The following is a 12,275-nucleotide window of genomic DNA, read 5'->3' as shown; positions in this document are numbered from 1 at the left end:
TTGGAGTCATTCATGACATATTTCAAAAGACGTTGCATTCGAGTCGTCGAGTTCATCAAGATTATTATTAAGTCAATTATAGTTGGAGGTATTATGAAATAGTATGCTTGCCGTCAACTTTCGATGTAAAGAAAGTTTGTCTTTTAAAAACGAATGCAATGTTTGTAAAATGTATCATATAGAGGTCAATTACCTCGCGATGTAATCAACTATTGTGAATCGTTTATATTGTATATGAACGGGGCATTTCATGCTCAACTCCCGACGCTCATCCTGGCAAAGGATATAAGCGACCCTTCTTGGATGCAATGCATACCTTGGGTGTACTTATAAAGTAGCATAGTCATATACATATTATATCAACCTTTCTTAACACCTTGGTGTATCACCCATGTGAGCGGTTATGATTATGTTTCGAATTATTTCATGTCAATGGTTTTGGTAAAGTCCAAAGGTGTATAGACAAATAAGAACCTCTAATGGTTCTCCGTCATCCTTAAAGTTTTAAAACTAAGTTTGTATTGTAGTGTGTTAAACTTCCATTTATGATTTAAACCAGCCTTTACTTAAATCTACCCAATAAATCTCTTAGTTATTCACAATGTACTTCATTCGCGGTGTTTCCTAGAATCTCTTAGTTATACACTTATAGTGGTTTTATAGTTTCTAACCTTGACCATGCTCAAGTGATCCTATAGTACATCGACATTTTACTATACTGTTGTAAGTTGTAACAATATTTTCGTGAGTCTTATACTCTTGACCAATGTCTTAATCTGGTCTGACGATAATTTCCAATGTACTTTATAATAATTCCGATGGGTTCATACCTTGACCAATGTATAAACATAGATAATTAATTACCTTTATAATTGTCGACTTTATAAAAAGGTTTTAATCACATTTATTGGTGGAAGGACGATTATAACGAGGTTTAAAATCATAGACAGAAAGCGAGTACGAAACGATAATCATCACTAACTAACATTATTAAATCATGGCAAACAATCAAGTAATTACTCACTAATCATGGCAATAAACATATCTATAATTAATAAATCACAAACATCAAACAAGAACATTATGACAAATTAATAAAAGAAGGGATATATATTACCAATAAATATTGCGTGTAGAATTATACTTGTATTTTTTCAAAATATCCAAAGCATTACATGTCTAAACTAGCTTCAACTCCAAACAATTACATAAATCTCATACTTTTCTCTCTCTAATCTAGGGAGAGTAAAAATGTATGTAATTGATGTAGAAGTTTGGTGGTGGCTGGAAGTGATGGTGTGGTAGAATGTGGAGCGAATGACCTTTAAATATGAAAAATTTAGCATGCATCCTGTGTAAACGAGTCGGGCGAGCTCGAGCCTTTGTGCAAATCGTGTAAACGAGTCGTGTAGTGGTAACCCGTGTAAACGAGCCTTGTGGGCAAAATGTGTAAATGAGACGTGTGGTGGTAACCCGTGTAAATGATCCATCTGGTGGTAACCCGTGTAAATGAGCCGTTTGGGCAAACCGTATACACGAGCCGGGTAAAAGAGTCGAGCCGGGTACACGAGATCGTAACTGGATTTTTCACCGTTTTCGCTCTATCTTCTTCGTTTCTCATCCGTTTTAAGCGATTCTTACGCCCACGAGTTCGTAATCAAATATCGTATAATATAAGATCAACTAAATCATATTTTCTAGAATTTATAAAATAAGTTATTTAAACGCGAGTGAATTGTCTTAACCGGTTTTTCCTCGTTTTTCATCCGTTTTTAGTGATTCTTGAAACATACACTCCGTAATGAAATAATCCATTAAAAAGAAAATAAATGCTTACTTTGATGATAATGTTAATTACTTCATCTTAAATGGGGAAAATATCAGTGGTAAAAACGTTACTTTTTAGCCGATATCAGAAGTCATTAAAGAATGGGCAAAGAAGAAGCGCGCGAACCAATGAACAATAAAGTTTGGACACCGCAGGAAGAGGTTTGATTTGCAAAGTGATGGTTTTAGGGAAGGATGTTGGTTTATTCTTAACGATAATATTAATCTTAACCAATGTCAATAAGTGTTTTAATGAAGACACCTGCACATAACTAAAAGGTGATGGTAGACATCTTGACATAAAAGGTGATGGTAGACATCTTGACATAAATATACAAGTTCATTGATTCATACTTACTCTAGCAAAAGACCAAACTAAATGAAGCTTAATCTAAAATATATGCCACACGGTTTGGTCCACGGTCGACCGTGGGTCAGACCGTGGAAGCCCTGCATACTGGTTTATGAAACCAAGTGCATGGTCGACCTCATGGCTGACCGTGGGTCGATCGCAGTAGGTTCATATGCGTTAGACACACCTGATCATATTGTAATATAGTTATGAATTCGTTCACAGGGAGCAGCGTTTAAGATTTTAAGACTGATAATTATTCTGAAGATTTATGTTGTAAAATGAGGGTTTGAATAAACTAATAACGCGATAATAAATAAAACGAATAACCAGATAGATGAAGCAGTGTTCACTCAGATGATTCACTAGTGACGTGGATTGTTCTTTCAATTAAAACTGATTAAATGTCTGATAAGTTATAATTCAATTATTTAAACTTGACTAACTCACGTTAATCTCATTTGAAACAATCAAATCATACATGATAAAACTATTGTGATTCAATCTAGGTTAAACTCACATAAAACCTTAATTACACCGATCACTCGGAGCAACTACACGACTGTGCTATCAAATTACCAATTAATTACCATTCACACTCACATGTAAATGTCTAAATTTCCTAAGAGTTGAAGCATAATCCATTTACCACTAATAAACTCACATAAACTAGGTAACTAATTATGTAATTAAATTAAAGTAACCAATTTGCACAATAATCATTAATCAATTAGATTCGGCTATTAAGATTTGATTCGGATTAAAATCACTTAAAATCCTAACTACAAAGATCACTCAATGTAATTATCACGATTATGATTCAAACCTACCATTCAATTACCGATTAGTTCCTTAATACAATCACTTGAAATCAAAGTCCTAATCGTCTAGATCACTAAATGTGTTGAAGTACACGTTATCTACCATCAATTATCTCACAATAATTAATTGATAACATATATAATTGAATTAAAGTAGAAAGCATGCATAACAATGGGTCTTTGACCAAACTTAAATAAATTAAATCAATCAAACATTAAATTCATGAGATAAAGAGCAATCCAACAATCAAAAGCTATTACATCTGAGTAAACACTAAGGGTTTTAGCCAAACATGATCATAAAATCAAACAAACAATGGAAATAATAAGAATTTATAGTTTTATCACTAAAAGAGATGAAATCTAGAGTACCAATGATGTTGTAATGATCAAATCTTCAATCCTAGATGAAAGCCCTTTAGATTTGGTAAAGAATGGCTTTTGAATGACCAAAATCGCCCAACCCTAACTCCCAAATCGTCAAAAACAAGTTCTCCCCGTATGAAGCTCGAATTTTAGGTTTTATAAGTTTTTTCCCGTTTTTAGCAGATCCCGGATAGGGAAGTAGGGATCTCGATTAGGGAAGTAGGGATCCCTAATGGTGATCCTTCTTTTTCAGCTTTTTTCAACTTTTTGGCTTGGAGATCCCTTATAGGGATCTATGGAGATCCCCATTAGGGAAGTATTTCTGATTAAATCTCATAAAATCATGTAGATCCCCAATGGGGATGTGTTGAGTTCCCTGATGGGGATTGCTACTATTTTAGGCGTTTTTTCTTTTGTCTCACCGGATCAGCTCGGATGACAAATACACTTCAAATCTTCAATAAAAACTCATAAATTAGCATGAATCCAAGTTTTCCCTCTATCATACGCAAGCTCAGTTTTCCATCTAAATAAGTACCAAAACTTCACACAACGAACGTGAAACCATGATATTTAGGACCGATATTGCGAGATATATATATATATATATATATATATATATATATATATATATATATATATATATATATATATATATATATATATATAAAATGAGCAATATCAGTTCTATCCAAATCTTTGATCAAATAAAGTTTGACCACTTCGGAGCATCTATAATTTATGAAACTTATTTCGACATGCTTAGAATAGTTGCCCCTTCATATCCAAAAGAGTTTGGTCACTAGAAGGCTAATCTTGGTTAATCACACATAATGACATCATAATGACGTTTTAGCCTTGATTAAGGATAACACATAAGTGTTACAGGAAAACTTGTGCTCCTAAAATGTTTTTAGAGATACTTAGGATGATCATCAAGTCCCAACCAAGAGTTTCTCCTTCCTTGTACATGTGTGGATATTAATGTATACTTATACATTAATCTTGCAAATGCCACTTTGCAAGTAAACTTACATAGCCTTGGCACAATGCTATGTCATCACTATATGTTTAATCCTAGATTAATTAGTGATCTCTTGTTGGTCATTACATAAGTATTACTTGACTACTTGCTACTTGACTACTTTCTATTAATACATGAGTATTATTTAACTATGTGCTAAATGACAACTTGCTAGTAGTTACTTAATATATGTATGAACTTTGTCTTGCTATAAGCCATAGGTTAGGAAATTACAAATGTATGCTTAGTCTACCCAAATGCATTAAGTGTAACTTAGTTAATAACAATTGATATGTCATAATCAAATAGTCTTAAGTGCTTAAAGAAGTATTAACACACTTATTGAAATATAAAAAGAAACACGTTTAAGTTTAGTGACATGTCTAAGAATGATTTAGTCTTGATTAACATGATGTTTTACAACATACTTAATTAAACTTATTTGTTTCACTAGGTAAGACATTATTAACACATCTAATTAATCCATGTGTAAGCTTAAAGATGAATAAATGACATGCATAGTGATTAATTAGGTTTTTGTCATCAATGACATGTTGACCAACCAATAGGACTTAAGCAAGTGTGTTAAAAACAAACAAAAGATTATGACAAATCTAAGATTACTTCAATTGGTTATCAAGACTTGTATTCAAGAATGTTGGGGTTCCCTCTTTGGTTATGACAAGTCACTATCAAAAGAATACAATCAAGGAGAATCATACACTTAATGCATATAGTACTTGTATAGGATGTTGGGTATCTTTTACAGGTATTAAATGAAGTAAAGAGGCCAAAAGAACCAGGTTTAAATGAATTCAAACGGCCATATAATGGCTAGATGAAAGTGACTTAACAACGTGCGGTCGACCCACGGTCGACTGTGGGCTGAGCCGCAACAACAGCTAGTTTTATTTCTCTCTCTCTCTCTCTCTCTATCAATATCAAGACTTGGAGATCTTTGAAGATTCGACCCTCTTTGCATGCTATAACTCAAATTCATCAGAGAATCACAAGATCATAATTCATATATAGTTTTGTGATTAGCAAGAGAAGTTCTATGATCTCATAGATTGTAGAAGTGTTGTAAACTTACTATCTTTGTGAGTTACTTAGTGTTGTATTATCCTTTGAATTGTCTTAGGATTTTCATCACTAGAAAGGGTGAGTCTCGTGCTTTGTAACTAGAAGCATAAGCTAGCTTAGCTACCCTCTTCCTTAAAGGGAACTAGAAAGTTGATTTATTCCATTGGGGATTAATACTTGTCCAAGGTGAAGGCATGTTGATCTAAGTTAGAGGTAATCTTTCAAAGGGATAGAAAGATTAGGTTTGTTGTCTACAAAGGAGTACAAGATTTTTAAATCGGATCTCTACCGGATTTGGAGAAAAGGCTTAGTGAAGCAAAACTCCCGAATAGTGAATCGGGGAGTGGGGTAAAGTCGATTAGTTAATATCCACCCGAACCACTATAAATTCTTGTGTTTATTTATGTTCTTTACTTTACTTTTTGCACTACTTCAAACATAAACACTACGCACATTGAGTTTGAGTTAATTAAGTTGATCAAGGATTGTTCAAATCTTGTTGATCATCGAAGAAGTTTAAAAATCGTATTAAGTAACTATTCACCCCCCTCTAGTTACTTACAGTTGGATTGATACGTCTGAAGATCCAAATCAAGGAAACTCTAAAAAACAAACGAATTTATGGGGTAACGTAGCAAGAAATTTCAACGATGAAGATGGTGTCGAGGAGAAGATACGTTATTGAAAAAATGGCTTTATTTGAACAAGGGGTGCAAGGCTTCCTCGAGGATATAATGAATAATAAAAACGCAACCCAGATACAACGGACAAAAAGAACAAGAATTTTACGATGATGGGCTAATATCGTATATTCAGCAATAAATGAAAATGTGTTCCTTCAAAGATGTTTGGGAATATTTGAAGGATAAATCGAAGTGGCGTACTGCTGATCGAGTTAGTGGAGGTTTACGAGATGAGGACGATGATGACGTCTACTGAACTTTTGATATCACGGACGATCGAGCTAACCAGCTGTTTGGTGAGAATGTAATCCAGCGGCCCGTAGGGAGGAATCCGAAAAAGATAGCAACTATAAGTTTTGCTTCTTCTGATTACTACTACATCCTCTTGTGGAACAAACTCCTCAAAATAGAGGAGTTAATCGAAGATGTAAACACGTAAAAGAACTTGTTTTTGGAGAGAAATATTGAAACGAGGGACACAATCATCTAGACAGAACGTTAAAAAGGTGAGGTCGAAGTTACAAAATAATTGCATCAATTGAATGTTTAAACATTACGAATTCGAGGAAAAAGAAACGTGTTATGAAGCTGAAGAAGAAGTCGCTCTAAGAGTAGAGTGACTTAAATCAACTGTTGGATGATGAGAAGGACGGATAGTTTTTATTTTATATTATTGTATTTTTCAATTTTTAGAACTTTATAGTTATTGTCTTGTTTTGTATTTTAAAGATTTTTTTATAATTGTAATCGTTTTTAAAATTTAATATGTGTGTCTGATATAATTATTTTATTTTATTAATTATTTAAATTTAATTTAACTAAACAAAATAAAAAAATAAAATGATCTCTACTAGTTTAAAAGAAATTTAAACAACTTCGCTCTACCCCTCAACACATCACCTCAACCCCTTATTATACCAGCACACTTGTCATGTCAGTGTCAACTATCTCACTCATCCATCAACACAACAAAAATTCTCATTACCGTTACAATATGTCTTAGACCCTAGGTATATCCATTCTATAAATAAATAAATATCTTGTCTAATTAGATACATCTCATTAGAAATACTATAGTACATATATTGAAACTTTATTTACATACCTTTATAGTTATAAAAGATAGAAATGAATCTTTTTTTTATTTTACAAAAATTTGAAAGAACGAAAACTTGAATATACATGTTGAATCTCTTCATGTACCAGTAATATGGTTGGCCTTTCAATATGAACTTATTCTTTTGTCTTCTCTTGAAAAAGAAAAATGCTGAGGAACTCACGTACACCATCAACACGGAATATGTTCCTTATTATACACAGTAATGATAATTATTCGAACTACTCGTACGTTATTTCATGATGTTCTCTAGGATCAGTTCCTTTTAAAAAATAACCCCCGTCGAGGATTGGCCTATGAGAAATTGAAATTTGACGACGAGGAAGCATAGTGTGAATAGTAAACTTTTTAAAGGAATGTGAAATGTTATAGTTTCAGATAAAACTGAATCCAGAAAACATTGTTTAAATAAGGAAATTAAGAATTTAGGGTTTGTAAAAAACAGGCCTTGGGAATGTCGATTTCTGTCTGTCATTTTAGGGTTGCAGAAAATCGGCCTTCCCAAGGCCAGTTTCCGACTGGGATTCAACATGTCTAAAAAGTGCACTTTTTTATGGCTGGATTTAACATTGTTAAAACCTGCATTTTCAAAGCTGGTTATACCAGATTTATATATATATTTTTAAAATACTATTTTTGTAAATCTTCTTAAAAAGACAATTATTGGAAGGAAAAAAAAAATTCTTGAAAAAGCCTAGTCTAAAGGTCCAACAAATTGTTGAGAAGAGAGGATCGCCTGGACATTGGGGGATACAAATTTGAGAGAAAATAACTCTATTACTCACAAGAATAGATTACACGAGTATTTACAAAACTCCAAAAACTCTCAAACTCACACACACTCTATAGGTTGTGATTACACTTCTCTGAGTGATTTGGGATGATTTACAACTGAGGTTTACACCTCTAATTTATAGCTAAGATCTTATAGCGGTAGATAGGTGTGAACGAGGAAGGTTGGCGGAAGTTGACGGCCGTCATCGTGTTCAAGTTTGCTTCTTCTTCATGAGTTGTTCAAAGATGTCTTACTTTGAACATCTAGAAAGATTAGGCTGGAAACCACTGGAAACCATCAATTCTCCCCCTCCAGCCAAATCCACGAACATTCCAGTTATGTCTCTGCATAACTCCAACTTCTCTCGAGTTACCACCTTTGTTAACATATCCGCAGGATTCTCCTTTGTATGGATCTTCACTAGTCTCAACAGTTGTCGATCAATTACCTAGCATATCCAATGATAACGAATATCAATATGTTTTGTACAGGAATGGTACATGGAGTTCTTGCTCAAATCTAGAGCACTCTGACTGTCACAATATACCTTGTACTCCTTTTGCTTGATTCCAAATTCTTGAAGATAACGCTTTAACCACAACATTTCTTTTCCAGCTTCCGCGGCAGCAATATATTCTGCTTCGGTTGTGGATAATGCAACACACTTCTGTAGTCTTGACTGCTATGAAACATCTCCTCCTGCAAAAGTGTAAATGAATCCTGGAGTAGATTTCCTACTATCAAGATCTCCAACCATATCTGCATCTGTATAGCCTTCCAAGATTGGATCAGCTCCCCAGTAAAAAAGACATATCTTCGTTGTACCTTTAAGATATCTGAGAATCCATTATACCGCATTCCAAATCTCTTTCCCGGGGTTAGAGAGAAAACGACTCACTGTTCCCACTGCGTGAGCAATATCGGGCCTCGTACACACCATTGCATACGTCAAACTTCCAACTGCTGAAGAATATGGTACTGACGACATCTCCCCGATCTCTTCCATGGATGAGGGACATGATCTCTTACTTAACTTGAAATGGTTGGCTAATAGAATGCTAACAGGTTTGGCATTATTCAAATTGAACCGTTCAAGCACTAGTTCAATATACTTCTCCTAAGATAGCCATAACCTTCTATTCTTCCTATCTTGTGTAATCTGCATTCCCAAAATTTGTTGAGCCTGTCCTAAGTCTTTCATGTCAAAAGACTTAGAGAGTTCCTTCTTCAGCTGGTTGATCTTCGTTGCATCTTTCCCTACGATCAAAATATCGTCTACATATAGTAGAAGAGCAATGAAATCTCCTTCAGAAAACTTCTGAATGTAGACACACTCATCTGCTGCAGTTTTCTTGTACCCTTGACTCACCATGCACGAGTCAAACTTCTTGTACCACTACCTAGGTTCCTGCTTTAAACCGTACAAACTTTTCTTCAGCTTGCATACGAGGTTATCTCCTGAAACCTCAAAACCTTCTGGCTGCTCCATGTAAATTTCTTCTTGTAAATCTCCATGAAGAAAAGCTGTCTTTACATCCATCTATTCAAGCTCCAAGTTCATACTTGCGACCAATCCAAGTATGACTCTAATTGAAGTCATCTTGACTACTGGTGAAAATATCTCATCAAAATCAATCCCTTTCTTCTGTTGGAATCCTTTGACTACAAGTCGTGCTTGTATTTCACCACTTTTTCACTAATATCCTTTTTCAGCTTGAACACTCATTTATTTTTTAGTGCCTTCTTCTCGCGTAGAAGTTCTACAATCTCATAAGTTTGATTTTTCTGTAGAGAATCCATCTCATCCTGCATTGCGAGCAACCATTTTTCTTTGTCCTTATGAGATACTGCTTCTTGAAAACTCTCTGGTTCTCCATCTTCAGTAAGTAGAAGGTACTCGGATTCTGGATATCTACTCGATGGAATCCGACCTCGTTCAGATCTACGAACTTCTGGAATATATTGAGGAGATCCACCATCATCTTCGCCTTGTGATGGTCTTGGAACGTCTGGAAGATGGGGTTGTAGTCCCCCCTGCTCAGCACCATCATTTTTCTCATTATCTTCTACTTCCGGTATTTCATCTTGCACTGTATGTTCATTTCTCATAAATGATTCCGTTGTTGCCTCTGGCATCTGAGCAACAACATTTGTCTTCTGAGATATTGTGGGATTTTCAATATCTTATATTGTCTGGCTTTCATGGAACACTACATCCCTACTTCTGATCACCTTTTTCTCCTTTGGATCCCATAATCTGTATCCAAATTCTTCATCTCCATAGCCTATGAATATGCATGGAGTGGTCCTTGCATCCAGCTTATGTCTGAGCTCTTTGGATACATGTGCGTACGCCAAACATCCAAATACTCTTAAGTGAGAGTATGATGGATCCTTTCCAGACCAAAGTTTCTCTGGAACTTCAAAATTCAGTGGTACTGATGGAGATCGGTTGATCAAGTAACATGCGGCTCTAACTGCTTCTCCCCAGAATGGCTTTAGCAGCTTAGCCATACTGAGCATGCTCCGAACACGTTCCATGATTGTTCGGTTCATTCTTTCTGCTATACCATTATGTTGAGGGGTACGTGGAACTATCTTCTCATGTCATATGCCATATGATCTGCAATAGGCATCAAACTGCCTGGAAGAGTATTCACCGCCGTTGTCGGATCGAAGACACTTTAACTTGTTTCCTGTCTCACGTTCTACCGTGACATGGAATTGTTTGAAGTAATCGAACACCTGGTCCTTCTTCCGCAAGAAATATACCCACACCTTTCGAGAAGCATCATCGATTTAGAAAATATCGATTGCCGCCAATTGATTCAACCTCTAAGGGACCGCAAACATCAGAGTGTACCAGACTGAGTAACTCTGATTTTCTCGTTGAAGAGGAATTAAACGAGACTCTATGCTGCTTACCAAACAGACAATGATTGCAAGGATCTAGTGCAGCGTCCTTGTCTACATTGATAAGCTTCTTCTTTATTAGGGTAGACAACCCTTTCTCACTCATGTGACCCAGTCTCTGGTGCCATAAATTTTGTGAAGCCTCCTTTTCTGCAACATTAATGCTGTCTGTGCAGATCTTCACATGAGTCTTGTACATTGTGCCACAAATGTGTCCCCGAGCGACTATCATAGCAGCTCTTGACAATTTCCATGTGCCTTTACTGAAATGACTATCATAGCCCTGTTTGTCGAGAGCTACCCCAGAAAGTAAATTCAGCCGAGGATCTGGCACATGGCGGACATCCTTCAAAGTGATTGTGCTCCCAGAACCTGTCTTTATCTTGATATCACCAATTCCGACAATCTCAGTGGAACTGGAATTTTCCATCTTCACAGCTCCAAAGTCTCCAGCTTTGTATGTTGTGAAGTATTCCTTGTATGGAGTCACGTGGTAGGAAGCTGCAGTATCTACCACCCATTCCGTGTCTTCTCGTGAGACGTGAAGGCATGTCTCATCATGGGTTGAACAATAAGCGACATCACCAGAGATAGTCACTAATGTTTCTCCACTCTTATTCTTCGGCTGTGAACTGCTTTGACCTTGTTCCTCTTTCAATCTATAGCAGTTCTTCTTCATATGTCCCTCTAATCCACAATGATGGCATTTATATGTTAGTTTTCTACCATCAGCTGACCTGCCCCTGCTCTTGCTTCTGCCTCTACATTTATTTTTGCTACTCATTCGCTGTCTCTCCCGATTCTCTGTGACAAAGGCATGGGTCTGATCTGTGCCCATGTCCTTTCTCCTTGCCTCTTTACTGAATAGGGCATCCTTGACAATTGACATGGTAAGTTTGCCATTCGGGGCTGAGTTGCTGAGTGTTACTACCAGCGTTTCCCAACTATCGGGAAGGGAACTAAGTAGCAGTAGTGCCTGAACTTCATGGCCAAGCGGCATCTCTACAGACGATAACTGGTTGACCAAGCTCTGAAACTCACTGGTATGCTCGGCAACTGAAGTTCCACTTTTAAGCTTCATGTTGACTAAACGCCTCATCAGTAGGGCTTTATTCCGAGCAGTCTTGGCCTGGTACATGTCCTCCAACTTTTTTCAGAGAAAAATATGCGTATGTCTCTTGTGCAACATGGTGGAAGACACTATGATCAATCCATTGACGGATCTGACCAATAGTTTTTCGGTTTGATTTCTTCCAATCTATCTCTTTGGCTGAATCAGGGTTTATACCCTTTAATTCAATAGGATCGAACAAA

Source organism: Rutidosis leptorrhynchoides, chromosome 3, assembly GCF_046630445.1.
Source record: "Rutidosis leptorrhynchoides isolate AG116_Rl617_1_P2 chromosome 3, CSIRO_AGI_Rlap_v1, whole genome shotgun sequence".
NCBI lineage: Eukaryota > Viridiplantae > Streptophyta > Magnoliopsida > Asterales > Asteraceae > Rutidosis > Rutidosis leptorrhynchoides.
This window is presented reverse-complemented; position numbering follows the sequence as displayed.